Below are 22,306 nucleotides of genomic sequence, written 5' to 3' on the forward strand. Positions count from 1 at the left end.
CTAATTTAATCAGCTCTTTGGTTTACAGTCCTAAAATTTTTTAAATGAGTTAAAATGGCAAATATATCGGTGTGAAATAATATCTGATGTTTGCATGGTGATTGTTTGAACGATATGTTGTAAAACAAACCTATAATGTTCTACATTACATTCTTAAAACACATAAACTCCAGACGGAATCCATCATGTGGTTCAGGCTCCTGGTTTTGCGTCTCACCGCGTCCAGTGTTTCGGGATGAGATCCAGTCCAGCCTTTACCGCAGACCTGCAGTCACCGTTACCGCAGCATCCGTCTAAACTGCCTTCAAATCCAGCCATACACAGCACTTTTCCTCACTTTCATACACCTAACCTTGACATTCTCCTCAAATATAACTGTGATTATCTGCGGGGACTGACCGCTGACCGTGTGGGATAAAAATTTTTTTAACCGTGACTACGGCTTCGCTAATTCACAGCATCGGGTTTCTGCGCCAAGAAACGATGTGGACACCGAACCGCTGGTACGTACCGCTTCCGTTTCATGGTTTTTATTTTCTTCTCACACACAAGAACAGCTAATTTCCTTCAGGATTGAGAGGTCCCGTCGCCAATGTCCTCTAGATATTGATAAGCTGATTAAAATGGATGAATGGCAGCCACGCATCTTTGCAGATGGGAAAGTCTCCTCTGGAGTTATTCTACTGTATATCACTAATATATATGAAGCCTATAACGTTATGTGTTGTAATACATTTTGAGCCTCATATGCTGTGTTTCCTCAGACCATTTGCGAATAACTGGACCCCATATGAGGTCGTATTGAACCGGCCGAAACACAAAACCCTTGTTTATCTAATCGTGCAGTACTGAAATGCTGTTATGCTGCTGTCATGCTGCGCTTGTTAAACACCTGTGTGCTTGAGTTTTAATGCTCCAGGCTTTAGTACAGGTGAAGAGCAGACTGGTAATACCTGATTAGGTGATTTTGGGCGTCTGGCCCGGTGAACGTCTTTGGGAAACTGGACCCTGCTGTCCACAACCGGGTGACTTTTTTTGGGATCAAGAAACCCAAGGTCAGGCGCTGACATTGCGGTGTGTGTTTTAGAGACACTAGTATTTCACTGCTTTAAGTTATTGTGATAATGTTGACCTCTTGAGCGGCTGCTAAGTTAATTCTAAGATGGCTAGTTTGACTTTATAGTCAGTATGGTTAGGTGAGTCCTCAGTTTAACTCTCTGTGAACCACAGTACAGCAGCAGCAGCTGAAACTCCACACACCTGCCCTTTTAATAGAGTTGGTGTGTTTATTCAACAATTAGTACTCCAATCCTGATGTTTGAAGGAGTAGTTCAGCCCGGAACACGCACACACACACAAAGTAATTGTTTACTCACCCTCACGGTTTTCCAAACTAGGATGACTTTGTTTATTCTGTGGAACATGAAAGGAGAAATTTGGTAGATTGTCCAGGCTGCTCTGGTTATACAATGAGAGTGAATTGGGGCTCCAAAAATGTCATAGAAACACCATTAGAAGTGGCCCGTATGATTGTATGGTCATGCAATGCTGGGAACACAAATAACGTTCAACAAACACTATTTTTGCTTTCTTATTGTATTTTACATGCAGTGTTATTATTATAGTATTTATTAAAATTTTGATTTGGCTTTTATTTTAATGTGAATTTTAGTTTAAGTTTTAAAACATGCTTTAGTTATCTATTTTTTTTATTTATTTTAGCTTTATTTGTACTTTAGGTGTAATAATTTTAGTGCTTCATCCTAAACTTATTTTTTTTAATTACAATTAGTGGTCAAGTCAATGTTAAATTTTTTACAGTTTGTTTTTCAGCGTTTCATTACTGAAAACAATTTTATATAGTTTTAGTTTTAGTTAACAATAACAGCACTGTTTACATGTATCAGAACAAAAATGCTTGATAAGCCAATGTAGGGCCCTATGAAATCCATTTCATTTTTTCCCAAATTCCGTTTTGTTTTTTTCCAAATTCCGTTTTCTTTTTCTTTTTTTGGACTCCATTTTAATGGTCAAATTAAATCTTAGTAATCAAAAAGCATGCCTAATTAATTGAAATCATGAAAATTACACAGTTTACCAACAATTTATCAAAAGTTTAACAAAAATTACTTCTTTTTTTTTTTTTTTTAAGAGCCCTATAAAATACTTTTTTTTTTTCTCAAAATCTGTTTTTTTTTTTTTTTTTTTTTTTTTTTACCAAATTCTGTGTTTTCTGTTTTAAGTTTTGTGGATTACATTTTAACGGTTTAATTAAATTTTAATAATAAAAAAGCATAACTAATTAATTGAATTCATAAAAACATTTATTTATTTATTTTTTATTTCTATGAAATGTTTTGTTTTTGTTTTTTTTTCAGAACTTCTGTTGTATTTAATTTTTTTGGCAATCAAATAAAGGCATAAAATATTAATTTAATTTATCTTTTAATCATATGACATTAAAGAAACTTTTTTTTGTCAGACAAAGTGCTGCACAACTTAACTTCACTGTTAAAATTAAAACATGGAAGAAAAATTGTGATTCCTTAAAAAAATTAAGCTTTAATAATAATTTATTATTATTATATTATAATTAGTGTTAGTATTATTATTAAATTGAGACATAGCTAAATTCTACTGTACAACAGTATTATATAGGCCTATATGTCAGAATTTCTTCAAGTCACACAAACTTTTATTTTGATGAGTTGCTGTGAAGACCTTTGAGTATCTGTGTGTTTATGATATGACTATAGTTTTTCTGAAATGAAATGGTAAAATGCTCATGAAGTGACTCAGAGCGGCTCTGGAGATGAAGTTCATATCCTCATTTAGTGAGGCGGCAGAGGCTGAAAACACCGCGAGCGTCATGCGTGCATCAGTGTGTGTAGTAGATGAAACCGCGCGTCTGCGCCATTCATTCACACAGAGACACGCAGAACATACAGGATTCATACTTGAATAGTCTTTTGCAGTTTAATATTCACAGAGACTAGTCTATATCACGATTTAAGTGTACTGACCTACTTTTTATTTATTCATCAACAATTTGACAAATTCCGTGACATTCCGTTTTTATGACTGGATTCTGCAATTCCATCTGCGTTTTCTGTTCCGCGGAAATCATAGGGCCCTACCAATGGTGTAAAATTGTGACATTTGCAAGTTGTTACAATATTGTTAGTTATTATTAGTATTTGTTATTAGTTAGTTTTTAATACTATTATAATATTAACTCTGTCGTTTACATTCTGCAAGTCTTTTATTTCATAAGTGCATTGTGTCATTATAATTATGTAATTAAGGCTTGTTTTGGTCATGTGTGCATGTCGGTGGATCTCACTGCTCTAGTCATTCAAGAAAATACTGTTCGTCTGTCATCTGCACTTGTAGAGACGTGCCTCTGACTATAAAAAGACCCTCTAACGGTTGTAAACTGACCCAGTGCTTGATTCTGCCAATTACTGGCTCCTTTAATTATGCAGGATGCGGGAACAGGAATGTTGTCGTCATGGACACAGTCTGCGTAGCCAATCACAATCAGAGTTTATAGAGTCAGAAGCACCTGTGCAAATTGTGGAACGTAGTAAATAGTAATTCTAATCGTTTGTAGAAGTAATCATACACCCCTCCTCAACACGCCACATGATTTCTGGCATCATTCATGTCTGTAGCACAAACAGGGCAGAAGGACTTACACACCACAGATGTCACTCAATGACTTGAAAGAAGATATTTTGAAAAATGTCTATACAATGAAAGTCACTGGGGTCCAAAACAATATTAGACCTCATTATGGAAGCTTGTTTCCACCACTAATTAAAAAAATAAAAAATTGCGACTTTTTGTCTCACAATTCTGACGTTTTTTTTTTCTCAGAATCGCATGATGTGAAGTAGAGATGCACCGATACTAAATTTCTCTGCTGATACCGATAGCCGATTATTCAGAATGATATCGGCCGATAGTTTGGTTTTTCTTAAGGAAAAAAAAATCTCTCCCAAATAATGTTGCAAACTATACAGGGAACCCTCTCATTTGGTACACTACAATATTAGAGGTTACAGTTAACAGCAGAGCTGTTATATTCAGCTGCTGTTTATTTTCAGATATATTAATTACACTCAAATAAAAACTGAAATGTATAAAACTTAGTATCACATAAGGTAGTTTTCATGAGCACTTGATAATAATAGCTTTTATCGGCCGATACCGTTTGTTAGCCGATACATCGGTGCATCTCTAATGTAAAGTCAGAATTGCGAGATATAAAGTTAGAATTGTGTGATATAAAGTTGGAATCGCAATTCTGACTTTATAACTCGCAATTCTGACTTTATAACTCGCAATTCTGACTTTACATCTCGCACTTCTGACTTTATATCTCGCACTTCTGACTTTATATCTCGCAATTCTAACTTTATAACTCGCAATTCTGACTTTATATCACGCAATTCTGACTTTATAACACGCAATTCTGACTTTATAACTCGCAATTCTGACTTTCTATCACGCAATTCTGACTTTCTATCACGCAATTCTGACTTTAAAACATGCAGTTCTGACTTTAAAACTTGCAATTCTGACTTTATATCTCGGAATTCTAACTTTATAACATGCAATTCTGACTTTCTATCACACAATTCTGACTTTATAACTCGCAATTCTGACTTTAAAACTTGCAATTCTGACTTTATATCTCGGAATTCTAACTTTATAACACGCAATTCTGACTTTATAACTCGCAATTCTGACTTTATATCTCACAATTCTGACTTTATATCATGCAATTCTGACTTGCAATTCTGACTTTATTTCTCGCAATTCTGACTATATCTCGTAATTCTGACTTGCAATTCTGACTTTATAAGTCACTATTCTGACTTTATATCTCGCAATTCTGACTTTACATCTCGCAATATTCTGACTTCAAATCTCGCAATTCTGACTTTATAACTCACAATTCTGACTTTATATTTATGTCTGTTTAGCTTTAATTTATTTTTAGTTTTAGTAATTTTAGTACTTTTATTTCAGCTAGTTGCCAAGGCAAAAAAGTATGTCATGCAGGTTTAGAGGGACAACTTTCATTTTTGGGTGAACTTTCCCCTCAGTTAGGGGTTTCAACACACTCCTACACATTAAGTGTAAGCACGTATGTAGTAATAGTGATGGTTGTCTTAGTAAACACCACTAATTAGTGTGCTGTGTTGGAGTTGCCTAGCGTGCGTGTGTGTGTGTGTGTGTGTGTGTGTGTGTGTGTGTGTTTCTGAGCAGTGGGCTGCTCTAGGAATCTGGCCGTCCCACGCTCAATGTTGGGGTGGGGGCATTCCACTTGAAAGAACAAAAGCTACATCCTGATCAATAAAAGTAATGAGTTTTATCTCCAGTGCACTGTGTGCTTGTCTGAGTGTGCGTGCTGTGTGCTCGCTCTAATCCAGAGTTTTCATAGAACTGCTTGATTCTTCCTGTATCTTGGCTGGTGTCTTGCACGAGACATTATCCTGCTTTAAAGGGGGCTGGACTGAGCCGGGTTCAGCAGGTTGATTAGTGTGCCCATCTGTTCACTGTCTGCCTTTGTGTTCACTGTAGTTTTACATGCTCTGCCAGTGAACTCCACAGACATGTTGAGAAAAGCTCTGAATGCACTCCTAGTTTAATGTATAGAGGAAGTAACTTTAAAAAGCCTGTGAACCATATAAGCCTACTTGCTATTATTTGGGGAAAAATAAAAAAGATGGAAAATGAGAGATAAAGGATTTCTTTCACATCAGATGCACACTATCATTTGTTACTGTCATTTTGGAGCCAATCAAATGTTCAGTTCTATTGTTGTGTTGCTACTGTCTGACAGTCACTGTAAAAGTTGTGCCAAAATGTTGCCTTTTGAGAAGCCCTGAAAAGATGCTATTTTTCTAGTATCCAGTAACAAAACATTCTTTCTTCTGTGGAACATAAAAGAAGATATTTAGTGAAATGTCTCTGTGTTTTTTGTCTATACATGGAAGTCAATGGGGTCCAATGATGTTTGGTTTCCAGCATTCTTCAAAATAACTTCTTTTGTGTTCCACAGAAGAAAGAAACACATACAGGTTTGGAACAACATGAGAGGGAGTGATGATAATTTTTTTTTAATTTTTGGTTGAAGTATCCCTTTAGTAAATCAATCAAATTCAACCTGATTTGATTTTTTTTTTCTCTGCGTTTGAAAGATGGATTTCATGAGTATTTGCAGCTAGCAGATTACACTTCCTGTGATGCTTCCTTTTGCTTAGAACATGTCATTTTAATTCTTTGAACGTTACGCACTACCTTCATTATTGTGGGGACGAACTGGACATGCTGAGAGAAAAAAAAAAATAGTAGGCCCTCGGCGCTTGTGAAATCTGTAACAGCATTTCTCACCCTCATGTTGTTCCAAACCGGTATGAATTTCTTTGTTCTGCTGAACACAAAAGAAGATATTTTGAAGAATATGGGTAACCAAACAGTTGATGGACCCCATTGACTTCTATAGTATGGGAAAAAAATATACTATGGAAGTCAGTGGAGCCCATCAACTGAGTTTTGGGTGAACTATCCCTTTAAGGTGTGACTCACCTTTGCTGCACTTAAGTTTTTCGGTGAATCCAGCCATTTCATTAGGAATCCAGGCAATCTGGATTTCTGCACGAGAGCTTGTTGCATTGACCAACAGAAAGCTGCTTGGTTTGAAAGTGACTTCTATATGAGCAGTGCTTTATGCATCGCTACTCTTTTGACAGTAGGCAATAGAGCTTTCTTCCTGCAATTTTTGGCCGATATTTCGCTAATGTGACCGCACTTTTACTCACAAGCTGCAGATTTGCTTCGCAGCCCTATCCTTCAGTTACATCAACTTAATAATCTTTGCAACACCTGCGTTAGATTGTTGTGACATTTACTAAAAAGTATCTACACTAACAGTATTACCTCACTGTGACTATGGGCTGAGTTTCTGAACACTTACCAGGAATCATTGACATGTACTGTAAATGTCTGACATCCATAAGATCAGAGTCAAGTAAGTTCTCAACAAGCTGTTTCTGCAGCTTCTGATATATTCCTAATATATCAAGAATACATTATTTTTATTCTAGTTTGATGACCTTCTCCATATGGCACCTCATGCATCATCCACGGTGTGTTGCTCATTCCTATTTTGTCTGTTTCTTAAAGTCAGCATGAAGCAGAAGTCGTGATAGTCTTTTCTTCGTGATGTATATCTAAGTGAATCCGCTTCTGGAACAAGAAAAAATGTAGGGCGGGGCTTGATTTTGAACATGGGGAATTTTGGATGGTTTTGGTTTGCTATTGGTGGATCTCATGTGAGTGACAGGTTGTCCCGCCCTCATCATCAGAGAAGAGAAGAGATGTCACCGCAAGAGGGAGGAGAAGTTATTCTGACTCAAGATTACGAGGAACAGGAATTTAAAAAATAATATTGTGCACAGATAAATCATTTATAATAAATACTGCAGTATTCCATGAAAAATAAGAATAGTCAATTTTGACTTCATGGTGACTTTAATCTGCTCCTTCAAAGAGCAACATCTTGACATCAGGTGTAAATGACACCTAAAGCGATTCCTAATCTGTCTCTTCCGTGGGATTTAGTTGGCAACTTGATAAAGGGCACAACTGTTTCTTTGCCACCGGATGCAGATGAAGCAGCAGGAGATCAGTGTCCTTGCTGCTCCTCTGGTTGTGATGATTTTACACACCTCTCATGGGCACATGCCTCACAAATCTGTGCTCTGTGTAACAAATCAGATAAAATCCTGCTATTGATCCAAATAAGCAAGGACCTTCCATTTTCTAACCTTTCCATCTTCTAACCTTATTTTCACAGTGGCTTAGCCATGTGAAACAATTCCTGGCAGTGCGGATCAGTTTCACAGAGTTATAAAGAAACTAGATATATATATTTTCAGATGAAAATGTGATTAGTGTTTGTGTGTGTTATGGGAATGTTTAGTGAAATTGCTAGGCCTATATTGTAGCTAAATTCACGTTCATCTTGTTTGGAAACTTTTTTCATAAACAAGCCATTCTTATAATGGCCGTTGTAATAATCTTTTATTTTGGTTAATATCTCCATCATGCCTGAAGCGTGTGTGGGAGAGGCTTGCTGAACAGATAATCAGGGTGCAGAGGAAATCCAGAGGCCTCCCAACTCACAATTATGGGAGATAAATCCAGAATTGCCACTAGAGAAGACAAAATGTAGACTGCATATATTCTCATGCACCTTTGTGGGGTTCCACTGGAGCAGTGCACTTAATCTCATTCAAACAGAAATGAACATCTGCTGAGCGAGATGGACCGGCGGAGCCACATCAGTCCAAAAAAATCGGTTACCGCTTCACAGACTGACATCATGAGTTTTTGAGACTGGTGTCCAAATACATTCCCAAAAGAGAACCAGGTTGAATACATGATAAAACTTTCTTCTGTGGAACACAAAATGAGATGGACACTCTAGAGCTCGAGGAGTGACAAAAAGTCACCATACAAGTACCTTAAAAGAAGTGAGAATGCTAAATAGAGAGCTGCAGGGATGGCATTTTTTTGTAGGCCAACCTGGAAGCTATCAGCACCCTGTTTCAAAAACCGACTAGGATGATTTTTTCATTGGCTTTTATTCCAAGTCTTCTTAAAGGATTAGTTCACTTCAGAATTAAAATTTCCTGATAATTTACTCACCCCCATGTCATCCAAGATGTTTATGTCTTTCTTTCTTCAGTCGAATAGAAATGAAGGTTTTTGAGGAAAACATTCCAGGATTTTTCTCCATATAGTGGACTTCAGTAGTCCTTTCAAAGGACTCTACATGATCCCAGACGAGGAATAAGAGTCTTATCTAGAGAAACCATCGGTCATTTTCTTAAAAAAAAAAAAAAAAAAAAATTCTATACTTTTTAACCACAAATGCTCATCTTTCACTGCTCTGCAATGCGCCACGCATTACGTATTCACGTTGGAAAGGTCACACGTGACGTAGGCGGAAGTAGCGCGGTAGGGCAAAAAACTCCATCTCATTTTCTCCTCCAACTTCAAAATCGTCCGACATCATTGTTTTACCTTTTTTGTAAAGGCCGTTGTATATCACGCATGACCTTTCCAACATGATTACGTAATGTGTGGTGCATCACAGAGCAGTGCAAGATGAGCATCTGTGGTTAAAAAGTATAGAATTTATTTTTTTTTTAGAAAATGACCGATGGTTTCTCTAGATAAGACTCTTATTCCTCGTCTGGGATCATGTAGAGCTCTTTGAAGCTGCACTGAAACTGACATTTGGACATTTGGAACCCCAGTGAAGTCCACTATATGAAGAAAAATCCTGGAATGTTTTCCTCAAAAACCTTAATTTCTTTTTGACTGAAGAAAGAAAGACATAAACATCTTGGATGACATGGGGGTGAGTAAATTGTCAGGAAATTTTAATTCTGAAGTGAACTAATCCTTAAAGATGTATGACAGCTATTTGTAAGGAACAGAATTAAATTTCTGTCAGATCCTCACACAAAGCTATTGTATGACTAAATCGCACAGAAGTTTTATGCACCACTTTTATGGTGCTATTTTTGTCATATTTGGAGCTTGTGAAGGTGAGTACAGTATAAGAATTTTTATTTTTGGCAGAACTCAACAACCTTGGAAAAAGAGAATCCCTACAGGAGTGAAGTTCCTCAGCCGCTCAGCTATGTATAAACTGAAGATGGGAATGAACCTGCCATGGGGGCTATTCTAAGAAGAGACTTCCTAACTGACAGGAAACCATGTGAGGCTGAGATGTCACCCACACCCACACTGGAACTTCTCTAATCTCTCTACATAAATGACTGCACCTCAGTTGACCCCTCTGTAAAGCCTGTGAAGAGGCAGTGATGACAACGCCGATTGGCCTCATAAGCTACGGTGACTAATCTACATGCAGACAGGAGGTGGAACAGCTGGTGAGCTAGAGCAAACATAACAGCCTGGAACTGATCAAAAGATGGTGGTGATAATAGACTTCAGAAGGCCCCTACAACCCACAGCTCCCCTCGGCATCATGTACTTTAGTGGAGGTAATTAAAAACAATCATTTCTCAGAACCGCAAGTGGAGGGTTCACAGTTAAGAAATAAAAATGAAATTTTAGTCACCTTCATCTCATTCCCATATGACCCCGTATGAAGTTCTTTCATCTGTGGAACACAAAAGAAGATTAGATATAATTATCACACTGTTGTTTCCCATACAATGAAAGTACAAAGTGACCACAAGGTCACAGTCTCCAAAGAAGAAAAACACCATGAAAGAATCATAAAAGTGGTCAATCAATTGTCAACTATAAGTCTTCTGAAGCCATACACTCTGATGAACACAATTAAATTTGGTCGTTATTCACTGAAAAAGTTTACATTTGTGCTTCCATATGTTGAAAACATGCATATTGTAATCCGTTATGAGTTTGAATTAAACACATGCCACCAAAACCATGTACTGACACTATCAACAAGCAACCAATACTATAGTATATTTATATTAACATACTATTTAAAAATAACTTGAATGCATTTATTTTATTTTGTAACTATTATTATTAATAGTCACGTTTTGGACCGGTAATAAATCTATTAAATAATCACTAGGGCTGGGTATTGTCACAGATTTCGCAAATCGATTCGATTCTGGTTCACAAGCTCTTGATTCGTTTGGATATATCCACCTTATTCCTACGCCCCATGATGCTTTGTGTGAATTATGGGTGTAACTTCCGTTAAGCTGTACGCAATGATACGCTTTTTTTAAAAACTGGGTACAATGAGATGACATTATTCTACTCACTCTTTAACCATCGAACATTAAAAGGACATTTAAAAGTGTAAAAGCATCAACAAGCTACTTTCAACAGACCATGAATAACCCCAGAAGCGTGATTCTTTCCACAGCAATAACGGACAGGTTAAATATCACTGTAGTAATATACAGTATCTCACAGAAGTGAGTACACCCCTCACATTTTTGTAAATATTATATCTTTTCATGTGACAACACTGAAGAAATGACACTTTGCTACAATGTAAAGTAGTGAGTGTACAGCTTGTATAACAGTGTATTTTTACACTGTTATACAAGCCATCTTTATGTAGAGCAACAATTCTTTTTTTCAGATCCTCAGAGAGTTCTTTGCCATGAGGTGCCATGTTGAACTTCCAGTGACCAGTATGAGAGAGTGAGAGCGATAACACCAAATTTAACACACCTGCTCCCCATTCACACCTGAGACCTTGTAACACTAACGAGTCACATGACACCGGGGAGAGAAAATGGCTATTTGGGCCCAATTTGGACATTTTCACTTAGGGGTGTACTCACTTTTGTGGCCAGCGGTTTAGACATTAATGGCTGTGTGTTGAGTTATTTTGAGGGGGACAGCAAATTTACACTGTTATACAAGCTGTACACTCACTACTTTACATTGTAGCAAAGTGTCATTTCTTCAGTGTTGTCACATGAAAAGATATAATAAAATATTTACAACAATGTGAGGGGTGTACTCACTTCTGTGAAATACTGTATATCTGTATTATGTAACATACGTTGCTTTAATCAAAAATGTTCATTAACTTCAGCATTGTGTGATAATATTTTAAAGTGATTTCCGTCATTTTGACAGATAATAAATTGTATTTACCTGTGAAAACACACCTGGAAAGAGACATGAGGATGTGAGGAGAAAAACTAGAGATTCTTTGTGCATTCCAGTGAATTATTAATGGGATATATTATAAATTAAATTGGGAGAACAGACCTCAAATATGCAGTATATGTTGTCCTTTTTCATACTATTACAGCGGTATGCAAAGGAAAGAATTCCAAGTTCATCAAAATACCAAGCGTTACGTTATTCTCATGATGTCTGAAAATAAAACATGAAGGGAAATTGACAGCTCATTCAGTCAAACTGACGGATATGCTTTATTTGTAGGGCAACCTTATGATTTGAAATGATTAGTTTCAGTCTTTTTGAATAGAAGTTCCCCAAACCGGAAGTGCCACCCATAATTCAAAACGCAGTAGGCTCATCAGGAATAAGGTGGATATATAAGGAACAGCACTTGTCAATATTTCTTAAGGAAAACAATCTCTCATTTAATGCTGTTAACTACTCAGGGACCCATGTCAGTTTGTACGTTACTGAGGTGCTTGAACCGAGATGGCTAAAGCGATCTGTCACGCCATATTAAAGAGCACCAAAATAGTATCGTTTGAATTTCATGATAGAATTAGAAAGCTGAGACTTTGTTTTATATCAAAAGTAACACACAAAGCTTATTGCGATTATTGGATGGCAGGCGCTACAAATAATGTTTAGTGAAGTTTTGTTTATGCATCAACTGAAAACAGCATAAACTAGATCATTTTTGAGATTAAAGAATCGATCTTGGTTCATCAAAATGAAGATTTATTAAAACTGATTAATCAATATTGTCAACCTAGCCATAGCAAACACTGCAGGTGTCATGACCATCACAGAGGTACAGCTTTAATTGCCGGCTCACTCACAGATTGCATTGACAGAGTAATGGGCCAATCATAGCGTGACCGAGGTATTGCCTCCCGTCTCATGACTTATGTTGGAGTGATGATGATGCCAAGCCTGGCGTGACGCTTCTTAATGAGCGAAACATAACCTTTCCTTTTCCATGGAAGAAAGTCATACAGTTTTGAATTGACATTACTAAATGATGAAGAGATTTTTTTTATATTTTCTGGTGTACTTTTCCTTTAAAAGCTTTGTTATATGCTGGACAGCAAACAATCATTGGATATAGTCTGTGATTTTCTAGGTCTTTATCCTCCAAGAAGCAATTTAGAACAATAAAAGAGGCAGGCACAAAAACAGATTTTTCTCCCCAGGCAGTGGCCCCTATGAACCACTGAACTACATAACTGCAGAAGAACAACTTTAATAATTAAATATGCTGTTGACATTCAGCATCTGAAAAAACACCACACAGTTTAATTTACATTCATTGTACAGAGATGATTTCAGATATTGTGAATATAGTCACAGCTGAAGGAGTGCAGGTGGCAAAGTACCATTCACTATTGCTCTTTATTGCATATTTTTTCAGACCTTGGGAGCAACTGATTTCTTGATTGAACAAATTTCTTAGTTAAAACCACTTAAGCGTTTTTGATTTAAAATATGCACATTGAATCTATTATTTTTTTTATACTTAGCATTTTTTCTCAGGCTTGAATCGGACTCGAGCCTTTGGGACTCGAAATATGTTTCCGAGTGCATCCGAGTCCAGCACTGTCGGTGAAATTCACTCTGGACTAGAAGTCGACCTATAGTGGATTTTACCGATAACGGTAACTAGGTTGGATGGCCTGGCTCCTAGCACCCTGCACAACAGTGCCATGGGGTATAAGGTCGCTAATAGCTGGGATTGAGTGGCTGCTGCTCTCGGCAGACCCCTGTGCGACTGAGCAGCTGTCATTCTTTTTTCTTTTATATTTTGTTAGTCTTGTAAGGCTACATTTGTAAAATAGGGAAATTAGTTTGGCTGTACTGCTCAGTCACTAGCAAAATAGTAAAACCAACATGAAAAAATCATGATTAGTAAAAACTTAAGTGTTCATGTCCACACTGTGAAAAATAATATTTATTTATTTTCTTTTATTTATTTGATTATTGCTATAGCTTTTTATTATGGTAAATTTACATATTGAAAATGCAGGTGTGGCTTTGTGTATATTTGCAGGCAGGACAGAGCCCTAACCAAATATTCATCCATTTGAAAACTAGATCCAGACAATAAACTGCAAATAATGCAATGTCTTAACCGTAAATACATTAAAAATGCTAACATGTCATATTTATTTTTTGACACGAATGAAAACAAGGCTGTATAGGGATAGAAGTACAGTGTGCTCAATGGATTGTACAATGGTTCAGCTGACAAAACATGCTTCCAAAAAACTTTCAGTAGACAAAAACTCCATAAAATAGTTTTGAAAGTTGTGAGTTTTGAAAGTTATTTTGATAAATGACCTTTATACACACACTGCATGCCATTGTAAGGACTCTAGGTCTGTCCTTCACAGCCTCAGTTTTCATCCACGTAAAATTCAAAATGGTATCTAATATGGCATATAGCTAACCACCTGTCATATAAAACCCACATATCCAACCCTCTTTGGATCCCAATATGCTGTTCCCTTTTACCAAAGTAACCTGGTTACCCGTTAAATTTATATCAATGGATACAGTCAAGTCCTGCTCTATAGTTTTTCACTTTAGAAAAGCTGAAGTATATATTTCTTCAGAAATATACTTATATACTTATATATATACTTCATATATACATATTTCACTCAGAAATATGTCACAATTCAGAAGTCAAGTCAGCCATAACTTCCGTTACATGGTGACTTTCAGTTTGCTCAGCAGGATACTATTAATGAGATGAGGTGAAATCAAAAAACAGTTAAAACAAAACTAAGATATTGACTTAATGACGTACAGTAGTATTTAGTTGGACTTGCACTCTGCCCTTTTTGACTCAGTCTTTACTTGGACTCGATTGGTTAAAGACTCGGACTCGACTCGAACTCGAATAAGGTGAACTCGAACCCAACTCTATGTATCAATACTGAAATATCTGAAATGATTCCAATACTCATTTTCCGCATTATCGATACACTGATACCAGTTGCATGTTCTCTCTCTTTCTTCTCTCAGACGTCGAACTGACACACACCCGCCTCCTCTCACTCAAATCGTCTCATACTCTGCGGTTGAATAGTGTTGTTACAGGTCCTGAATTTTGACACGGGTTGCGGGTATTGCACTTAATTTTACTCATTCCTGCAGGTTTCGCGCTCACACCAAAAGCGCAATCCTCACTGATTTAGTGGCGCACATATAAAGCTGCCTCTCAAACAGCTCGCGAGTACCAACTTGAGTTCTTTTTTGTGGCGTATTGCACTTAAACAGTCGAATACACACAAAATTATGTCAAAATGCCTGTCTTGGTGAGTATTCACGTAAGCACAGTCAGTTTTGGAACGTAAATTGTTGACGGAAAAAACGCATGTTGTGTATCAGTATATTTGATCCGTGCATAAACTCTTATGGGGCGTTCACACCAGATGCAACTTGCGCGAATAATTCACGCGCAGTTGGACGCTTGAACATTTTGAGTTTACTCGCTTCATTCGCGCTTGAAATTCCCTTTATTTGCGCGTGAAATTCACTTCACAACACAGACGTGAATTGCCGTCATGAGAGGGGCTTCTGCCAGGCGGCTCCAGTCTCGTTTCTGCACACTTCCTCTGAATAAACACATCAACTCGTCAGCGGGAAAGTAGTTGTAAAATATGGCGAATAAGCTCAATTTGCCGGCTTTAACTAGCTTGTAGTCTCAATATGTATATATATTTCAAATTGAGTAAAGAGCGTTTTTTACAACTTACCAGATTGTCCGACCACACTTTCTTCCAAGCAAGATCCTTTTTATTCCTGTTTCTATAAGTACAAAGATGTATCAGATCATTATAAAAATATCTATATGGCAGTTCTCCTTGCCGTATTAAAAAATGGTATTGAATATCGATATTTTTCGAGGTATCGTATCAAAGTTAGAAATTCCAGTATTGTGACAACACTAGTAACTGACATATGTATTGAGTCCTGTACTGTTGACTGCTGCTAGAGCTGACTCACAGTGACATCTATGAGGTCTTAAATGGCTTGAACTCACAGTGAAGCTGATCTGTGCACAGTATGGGGCACGTGGGCCCCTCAGACCTCACACCAATAGTGACTTAGTCATTGTGTGGGGGGTTCGCTTAGTACAATAATCTAGCAGACACACACAGTTGAGTACAACAACTTTCTCTAAAGGTCTTCATCAATCTCCATTGTGCTGAGGGATAGTTTACGGAAAATCTGTAGTTGAATATGTGAGATAAATGGAAGACTGAACCCAATTCCGTTAACAGTGTCAGTGGAAGGAAGGATTTTCCGTTTTCCAGGCTGGCAGGATTGTGCTGAGTCAAGGGAAATTAGTATCAGATGCTGCGATGAGGGAAGCTGAAAGACTTTAAATGTTACTGATGCATTTAATGAAAAAGTTAACAGAAAAAAAAAGGAATATTTCATTATTACATTTTGGGAATTTCTCAAAAGGGTTGAGGATCAAATAATTATCACAGGTATATAAATCAAGATTAACTAAATAAAATGGCATTTATTTCAACATAAAATGTGTTTCTTCATAAATTAGGTTAATCATGATTAGAAATCAGCCTTAATAAATGTGTTTGGTGAACAGAAGGGATCTAATTTTACTTTCATGGCTCAGGATAATATTTTCTTCTCTTCTCCATTTTATTTTGATTAAATAAGTCTGTTTTTTTCTGCGTCTCAGATTGGCTCAGTTTACAGTAAATGCCGGGAACTCCATGTGCTGTGAGTTTAGCGATTTGGGAACACAACGTGTCATCATTTCCAAAATTTTGGTGGACATGTAATTACAGATTTGTATTGAGAAGCATTTGTAAACTTGTCATACAGACACCTAAAGGTCTCCCTGTAGTTTTCCAGCAAAATAAAAGCTTGACGGTTTAACTCTTAAGACACAAGTATTACAATTTTACTTCTGTAAAGTAAAATAATTAATATACTTGTTGTGAGATATTCATTTTTTATTTTACACTGCAGTTGTATTACGATAGGAATACATTTCTGTGTTAGAAATAATAATAATAATTTATTTTTATTTTTATTATTATTATATAATCCTACTCAGAGCTATTGGGCCTGAGGAATCTCAGACAGCAGTGATTCAGTTCAAGGAAATACTTTATGGTCAAAAGTAAATTCACTTTTCAAAATGTATGCCCTGAATATAGTGGAAATCTTTCCTTGTGGTTTCAAAAATGGTATTGAATACTAATATTCTTCAAGGTACTGAATAAAGGTTAGAAATTCCACTTTCAGTTCATAGTTACCACCTATTTTGACATATGTTTAAAATAGTCTTTATTCAGAACCGGTTCCAGTCTGATTCACAAATAAATGACTCGTGAGTTGGGTCATTTTAACAAATCGGTCCAAACCACTCAATCTCAAAGTCTCAGACTCATCAGTCACAAATGGCTCACAGTCGGAGCGCTCATTGAATTAACATTACTTTTGGTCTTATCCGATCTAAAACCACGAGCCATTACTGTGTAATGTTGTAAATCAATCTAATTACTGACTGAAAATAAGTGGAAATGAAATGCTTCTGAATGGTGTATGTAATAAACCAAATTCACAGAGCAGTTCCTGAGGAATGACTGGGTGAAATGCTTCTGGAGTGCCTCATTTAGAGCAGATCCTGAGGAGGATTTCATTTAAAAAAGCTCTAAAAATGATCATTACGGCAGCACCTTGATGAATCCTAACAGGAAATCTCACAGGATATGCTTCTGAATTACCTTATTCATAGGATAGTCCTAGGACATTAATATTTAACACTTGCTGCGAATCCAGTGTGTTACTCTACCTGAGCTACTCTTGGTAACTGAATATTAGATAAATATTACTCTGAATTATAATCTGCATGGTTATGTTGGTCTTAGGTTAATTTCATAAAGACATCTTATAGCTAGACTTATTAGAGCTTCTGTTTAGTGAGTAATTACCCCTTTTGTTAACCGTTGCATTAATTATAGGCTAGAGGTTTCTGATTGTCATCTGCTTGTGGAGAGGGGCTGTATCAGATGTAACTGAACACTTGTGTGTTTAAGATAAAGCTTTGTGTTGGGTCAGTTTGATAGACCAGTCATTTGGAACTTTTGTTTCTCACAAATGCTATAAATGTCTATATATATGTCTGTGTATATATATAGAGAGAGAGAGAGAGAGAGAGAGACAAATATAACAGCATTATTTACTTCTCTAAGTTGTGTTTGGTACCATTTGAAATTAATATACAGGTGCTGGTCATATAATTAGAATATCATCAAAAAGTTGATTTATTTCACTAATTCCATTCAAAAAGTGAAACTTGTATATTATATTCATTCATTACACACAGACTGATATATTTCAGATGTTTATTTCTTTTAATTTTGATGATTATAACTGACAACTAAGGAAAATCCCAAATTCAGTATCTCAGAAAATTAGAATATTGTGAAAAGGTTCAATATTGAAGACACCTGGTGCCACACTCTAATCAGCTAGTTAACTCAAAACACCTGCAAAGGCCTTTAAATGGTTTCTCAGTCTAATTCTGTAGGCTACACAATCATGGGGAAGACTGCTGACTTGACAGTTGTCCAAAAGACGACCATTGACACCTTGCACAAGGAGGGCAAGACACAAAAGGTCATTGCAAAAGAGGCTGGCTGTTCACAGAGCTCTGTGTCCAAGAACATTAATAGAGAGGCGAAGGGAAGGAAAAGATGTGGTAGAAAAAAGTGTACAAGCAATAGGGATAACCGCACCCTGGAGAGGATTGTGAAACAAAACCCATTCAAAAATGTGGGAGAGATTCACAAAGAGTGGACTGCAGCTGGAGTCAGTGCTTCAAGAGCCACTACGCACAGACGTATGCAAGACATGGGTTTAAGCTCTCGCATTCCTTGTGTCAAGCCACTCTTGAACAACAGACAGCGTCAGAAGTGTCTCGCCTGGCCTAAAGACAAAAAGGACTGGACTGCTGCTGAGTGGTCCAAAGTTATGTTCTCTGATGAAAGTAAATTTTGCATTTCCTTTGGAAATCAGGGTCCCAGAGTCTGGAGGAAGAGAGGAGAGGCACACAATCCACGTTGCTTGAGGTCCGGTGTAAAGTTTCCACAGTCAGTGATGGTTTGGGGTGCCATGTCATCTGCTGGTGTTGGTCCACTGTGTTTTCTGAGGTCCAAGGTCAACGCAGCCGTATACCAGGAAGTTTTAGAGCACTTCATGCTTCCTGCTGCTGACCAACTTTATGGAGATGCAGATTTCATTTTCCAACAGGACTTGGCACCTGCACACGGTGCCAAAGCTACCAGTACCTGGTTTAAGGACCATGGTATCCCTGTTCTTAATTGGCCAGCAAACTCGCCTGACCTTAACCCCATAGAAAATCTATGGGGTATTGTGAAGAGGAAGATGCGATATGCCAGACCCAACAATGCAGAAGAGCTGAAGGCCACTATCAGAGCAACCTGGGCTCTTATGACACCTGAGCAGTGCCACAGACTGATCGACTCCATGCCACGCCGCATTGCTGCAGTAATTCAGGCAAAAGGAGCCCCAACTAAGTATTGAGTGCTGTACATGCTCATACTTTTCATGTTCATACTTTTCAGTTGGCCAAGATTTCTAAAAATCCTTTCTTTGTATTGGTCTTAAGTAATATTCTAATTTTCTGAGATACTGAATTTGGGATTTTCCTTAGTTGTCAGTTATAATCATCAAAATTAAAAGAAATAAACATTTGAAATATATCAGTCTGTGTGTAATGAATGAATATAATATACAAGTTTCACTTTTTGAATGGAATTAGTGAAATAAATCAACTTTTTGATGATATTCTAATTATATGACCAGCACCTGTATACCATTAATATGTAATCCAGTGAAATTAAAACGGAAAACATGGAATTTGGGAAAAATAAAACCGAATTTGGGATAAAATAAAATGGATTTCATTGGGCCCTAAAATTTTAGTTTTTCTTAAGGTTTTAAATTTTTTTTAAATTGTATAAGTTTCATGGTTTCAATTAATTTGACATGCTTTTAGCTAACAGATAAGCCTACTATCTTAGCATAGTGCTAACTGGTTACAAAAAGCTTATTTGGTTAACTAGAACAAGATATGACAATAACAGTAAAAGTTTTGGCATTATTTATACAGGACAGAGAAGCAGACAGAAGGGTCTTTGTGGGATCGGCACTAATGATTGCTTGTAGTTGGAAGAGAGCGCTGGAGTGATGACGTATTTTTGTAGGCCAAACTGTAAGTTATCCTCGACAAAACCCACTAGGATTTTTCCATTGGCTTTTGGATTATTGCAGAAACTAATCTCAGTGACCAACAGAAGTTTATGATTCATACACGTTTTGTATAGCATGATAATCGTAACAAATGAAATTTTTGAATCCTAAATGCAATTACCAGAAGTAAAAAGCTAAACGTAGGATATAAACAAACTACACCACAGTTGCAAGACCCTTTTTCAAGTCTTAAAAAGATTCAAAAAATTTTGCTGATGTATTTTATGTCTTAGAATAAAATGTAAAAATAGGTTGAAGTCCTATTCAAAAAACCTATTGACTTCAGGACGGTGGAACTGGAAGTGCTAAAATGCTAACTCATTTGGGGGTTTTGGCCTATAAAAATACATCATCCCTGCAGCTCCAATCAAACTTTTAGGAAGCCTGTTTGAAAAGTCATTATTTTTGCAGTTCGAAAAGTGGTGCAGAAATGACACGCTCCAGCCTGCTGAGTGTTTATTTCTGTAAGTGTACCAGATCTCTACCAATTATAAATATGAAGTAAACACTTCTCTTTTTTCTCTTCCACTTTTCATGTTACTGCACTAACCACCTTTGAGTCTTCCTCTTTCTGTTTGTGTGTGGCTTTATTAGAAGCCCTTATGAAGAGGATCTAAGCACTACGTATTTTGTGTTGTGGTAATGTACAGTGACAGAGATGGAGCTTTGTGTGAACAACTTCTTCATTTTCCATCAGCTGCTGCAAAGATGACATTGTTCTGGGCTAATGCGCATTGTGTCCTTGCTTATCATAATCTACTTCATAAAACATTCCTGCTGGCCTCCATTACTCACTTCTCTTCCGACAGTGGAATATTCCAGCGGCACAGGCTGGTTATTCTGGATTTAGATCTGTTTGCTACTTTGATCCGCTTGAACTGAATACGCTACTCAGATCCAGAGCAACTAAATGGCACAAAAGTTTACTAAATGGCAAAACAAGTTTATGTTAAGATGTTAAATGGAGATACTTGTTCACGCTTTAATACTTTGAATAATAGTTTTGCACTCTTAATGATGCAGAAGTGAAAGTGACATACTTTATTTGATATTATTTTGTTGAAAATTTAAAAATTAACCAACGTGAATATCATGTTGATTTTATTGCATTTTTTTATTTGCCCATAAAGTTTCCTGAAAACCAGTGCTCTAGGCAGTTTTTTTCCGATTCTTGTCACAGCTCATGTGTATGAGAGCAGAAAGATAATAGATAATATTAGATATAAAAGAGATTTTCAGAGCATCTCTGATTTACACCTCGGATTAGGACGTTAATTCATTCAGTTCTTCCAAACTGTCCATTACAGCTGTGAAGGTGAGTAAAAATAAGTCCTGAGACGTGCTTCATTATCTTCAGGCAACTTTACTGGACTGTCTCCAGAGAGTCTGCTTCAACACTGTCAGATGTGTTTCACACGTTAACTGACTGTGTGTGTGTATTTTCTTCTCACTGGTGTAAAGTGTGACAAGACCTAAAAGCGGAGAAGAAAACAGATCAATATACTAGTTTGTGCTTTCAACTCAGTGTATCAGTCAAATCATTAAGATTTTAGTTGAGCTCAGTGCAGGTTTCATTTGTCAGCGTGTGAGGCTGTTGTCGAGGGAAAATGGCGAATAATTTGTTGTGGGAAACATTAGCACTTCATGTGGCGATTTGAGCTTCTGATGCGTGTTTCCCCACGTCTCCCCCCGAGTTCCCGCAGCTCAGTTAATGCGCTGGAGGAGGGGTGGAAGCCCTTAAATTATAGATGTGTGTGTTCATGCAGTGTTTGTGTTTTCCCCAGAGTGCTTGCTAAGCATGTTTATGTTGGGAAGGCCAGTACAGATGTATCCTGTTATCTCACTTGTTACTATGCCCACTATTGAAACAGCTTTTCTTAAATTGTATCACACAACTGTAACTGTCAGGATGAGTGTGTGTCCGTGTGTGTGTTCCTTTGGGTCTAATTAAGCTGGTCAAAGTCTCTCTGTACTGCATGACTAATCAATACTGCTGCAGGAAGACACATGCAGAGACTATAACACATACTGTACAATAGTACACACACACACTCACAGTTTCACACTGTACTCACAGAATATCCTAAACAACAAAACATTATACTTTCCTTCTTGAAACACACATTTATACAGTGCATCTCTTGAACAAGCCTGGAGTTGCCAGTACAATTATGAATGGAAATAGGTGAATAGGAAATAGGAGCACTTGACTAATTACCCTTGTGAAAAAGAAGTGCTCTTAATT

General features: G+C 37.0%; 1 protein-coding gene across 8 annotated transcripts in view; it reads left to right on the forward strand.

The window, feature by feature from the left end:
* Nucleotides 1-243: 243 nt before the first annotated feature.
* Nucleotides 244-22,306, forward strand: part of osbpl6 (oxysterol binding protein-like 6) — a 70,977-nt gene continuing 48,914 nt past the window's right edge. For 6 of the 8 annotated variants that reach the window (XM_051906684.1, XM_051906689.1, XM_051906686.1 and 3 more), the window contains exon 1: nt 244-503. The gene's annotated coding sequence lies outside the window, so the exon portion shown is untranslated. The remainder of the gene's footprint in view (nt 504-22,306) is intronic. The other 2 variants (XM_051906691.1, XM_051906692.1) reach the window with 1 other exon arrangement.

The sequence above is a fragment of the Ctenopharyngodon idella genome, chromosome 9 (genome assembly GCF_019924925.1).
Source record: "Ctenopharyngodon idella isolate HZGC_01 chromosome 9, HZGC01, whole genome shotgun sequence".
Taxonomy (NCBI): domain Eukaryota; kingdom Metazoa; phylum Chordata; class Actinopteri; order Cypriniformes; family Xenocyprididae; genus Ctenopharyngodon; species Ctenopharyngodon idella.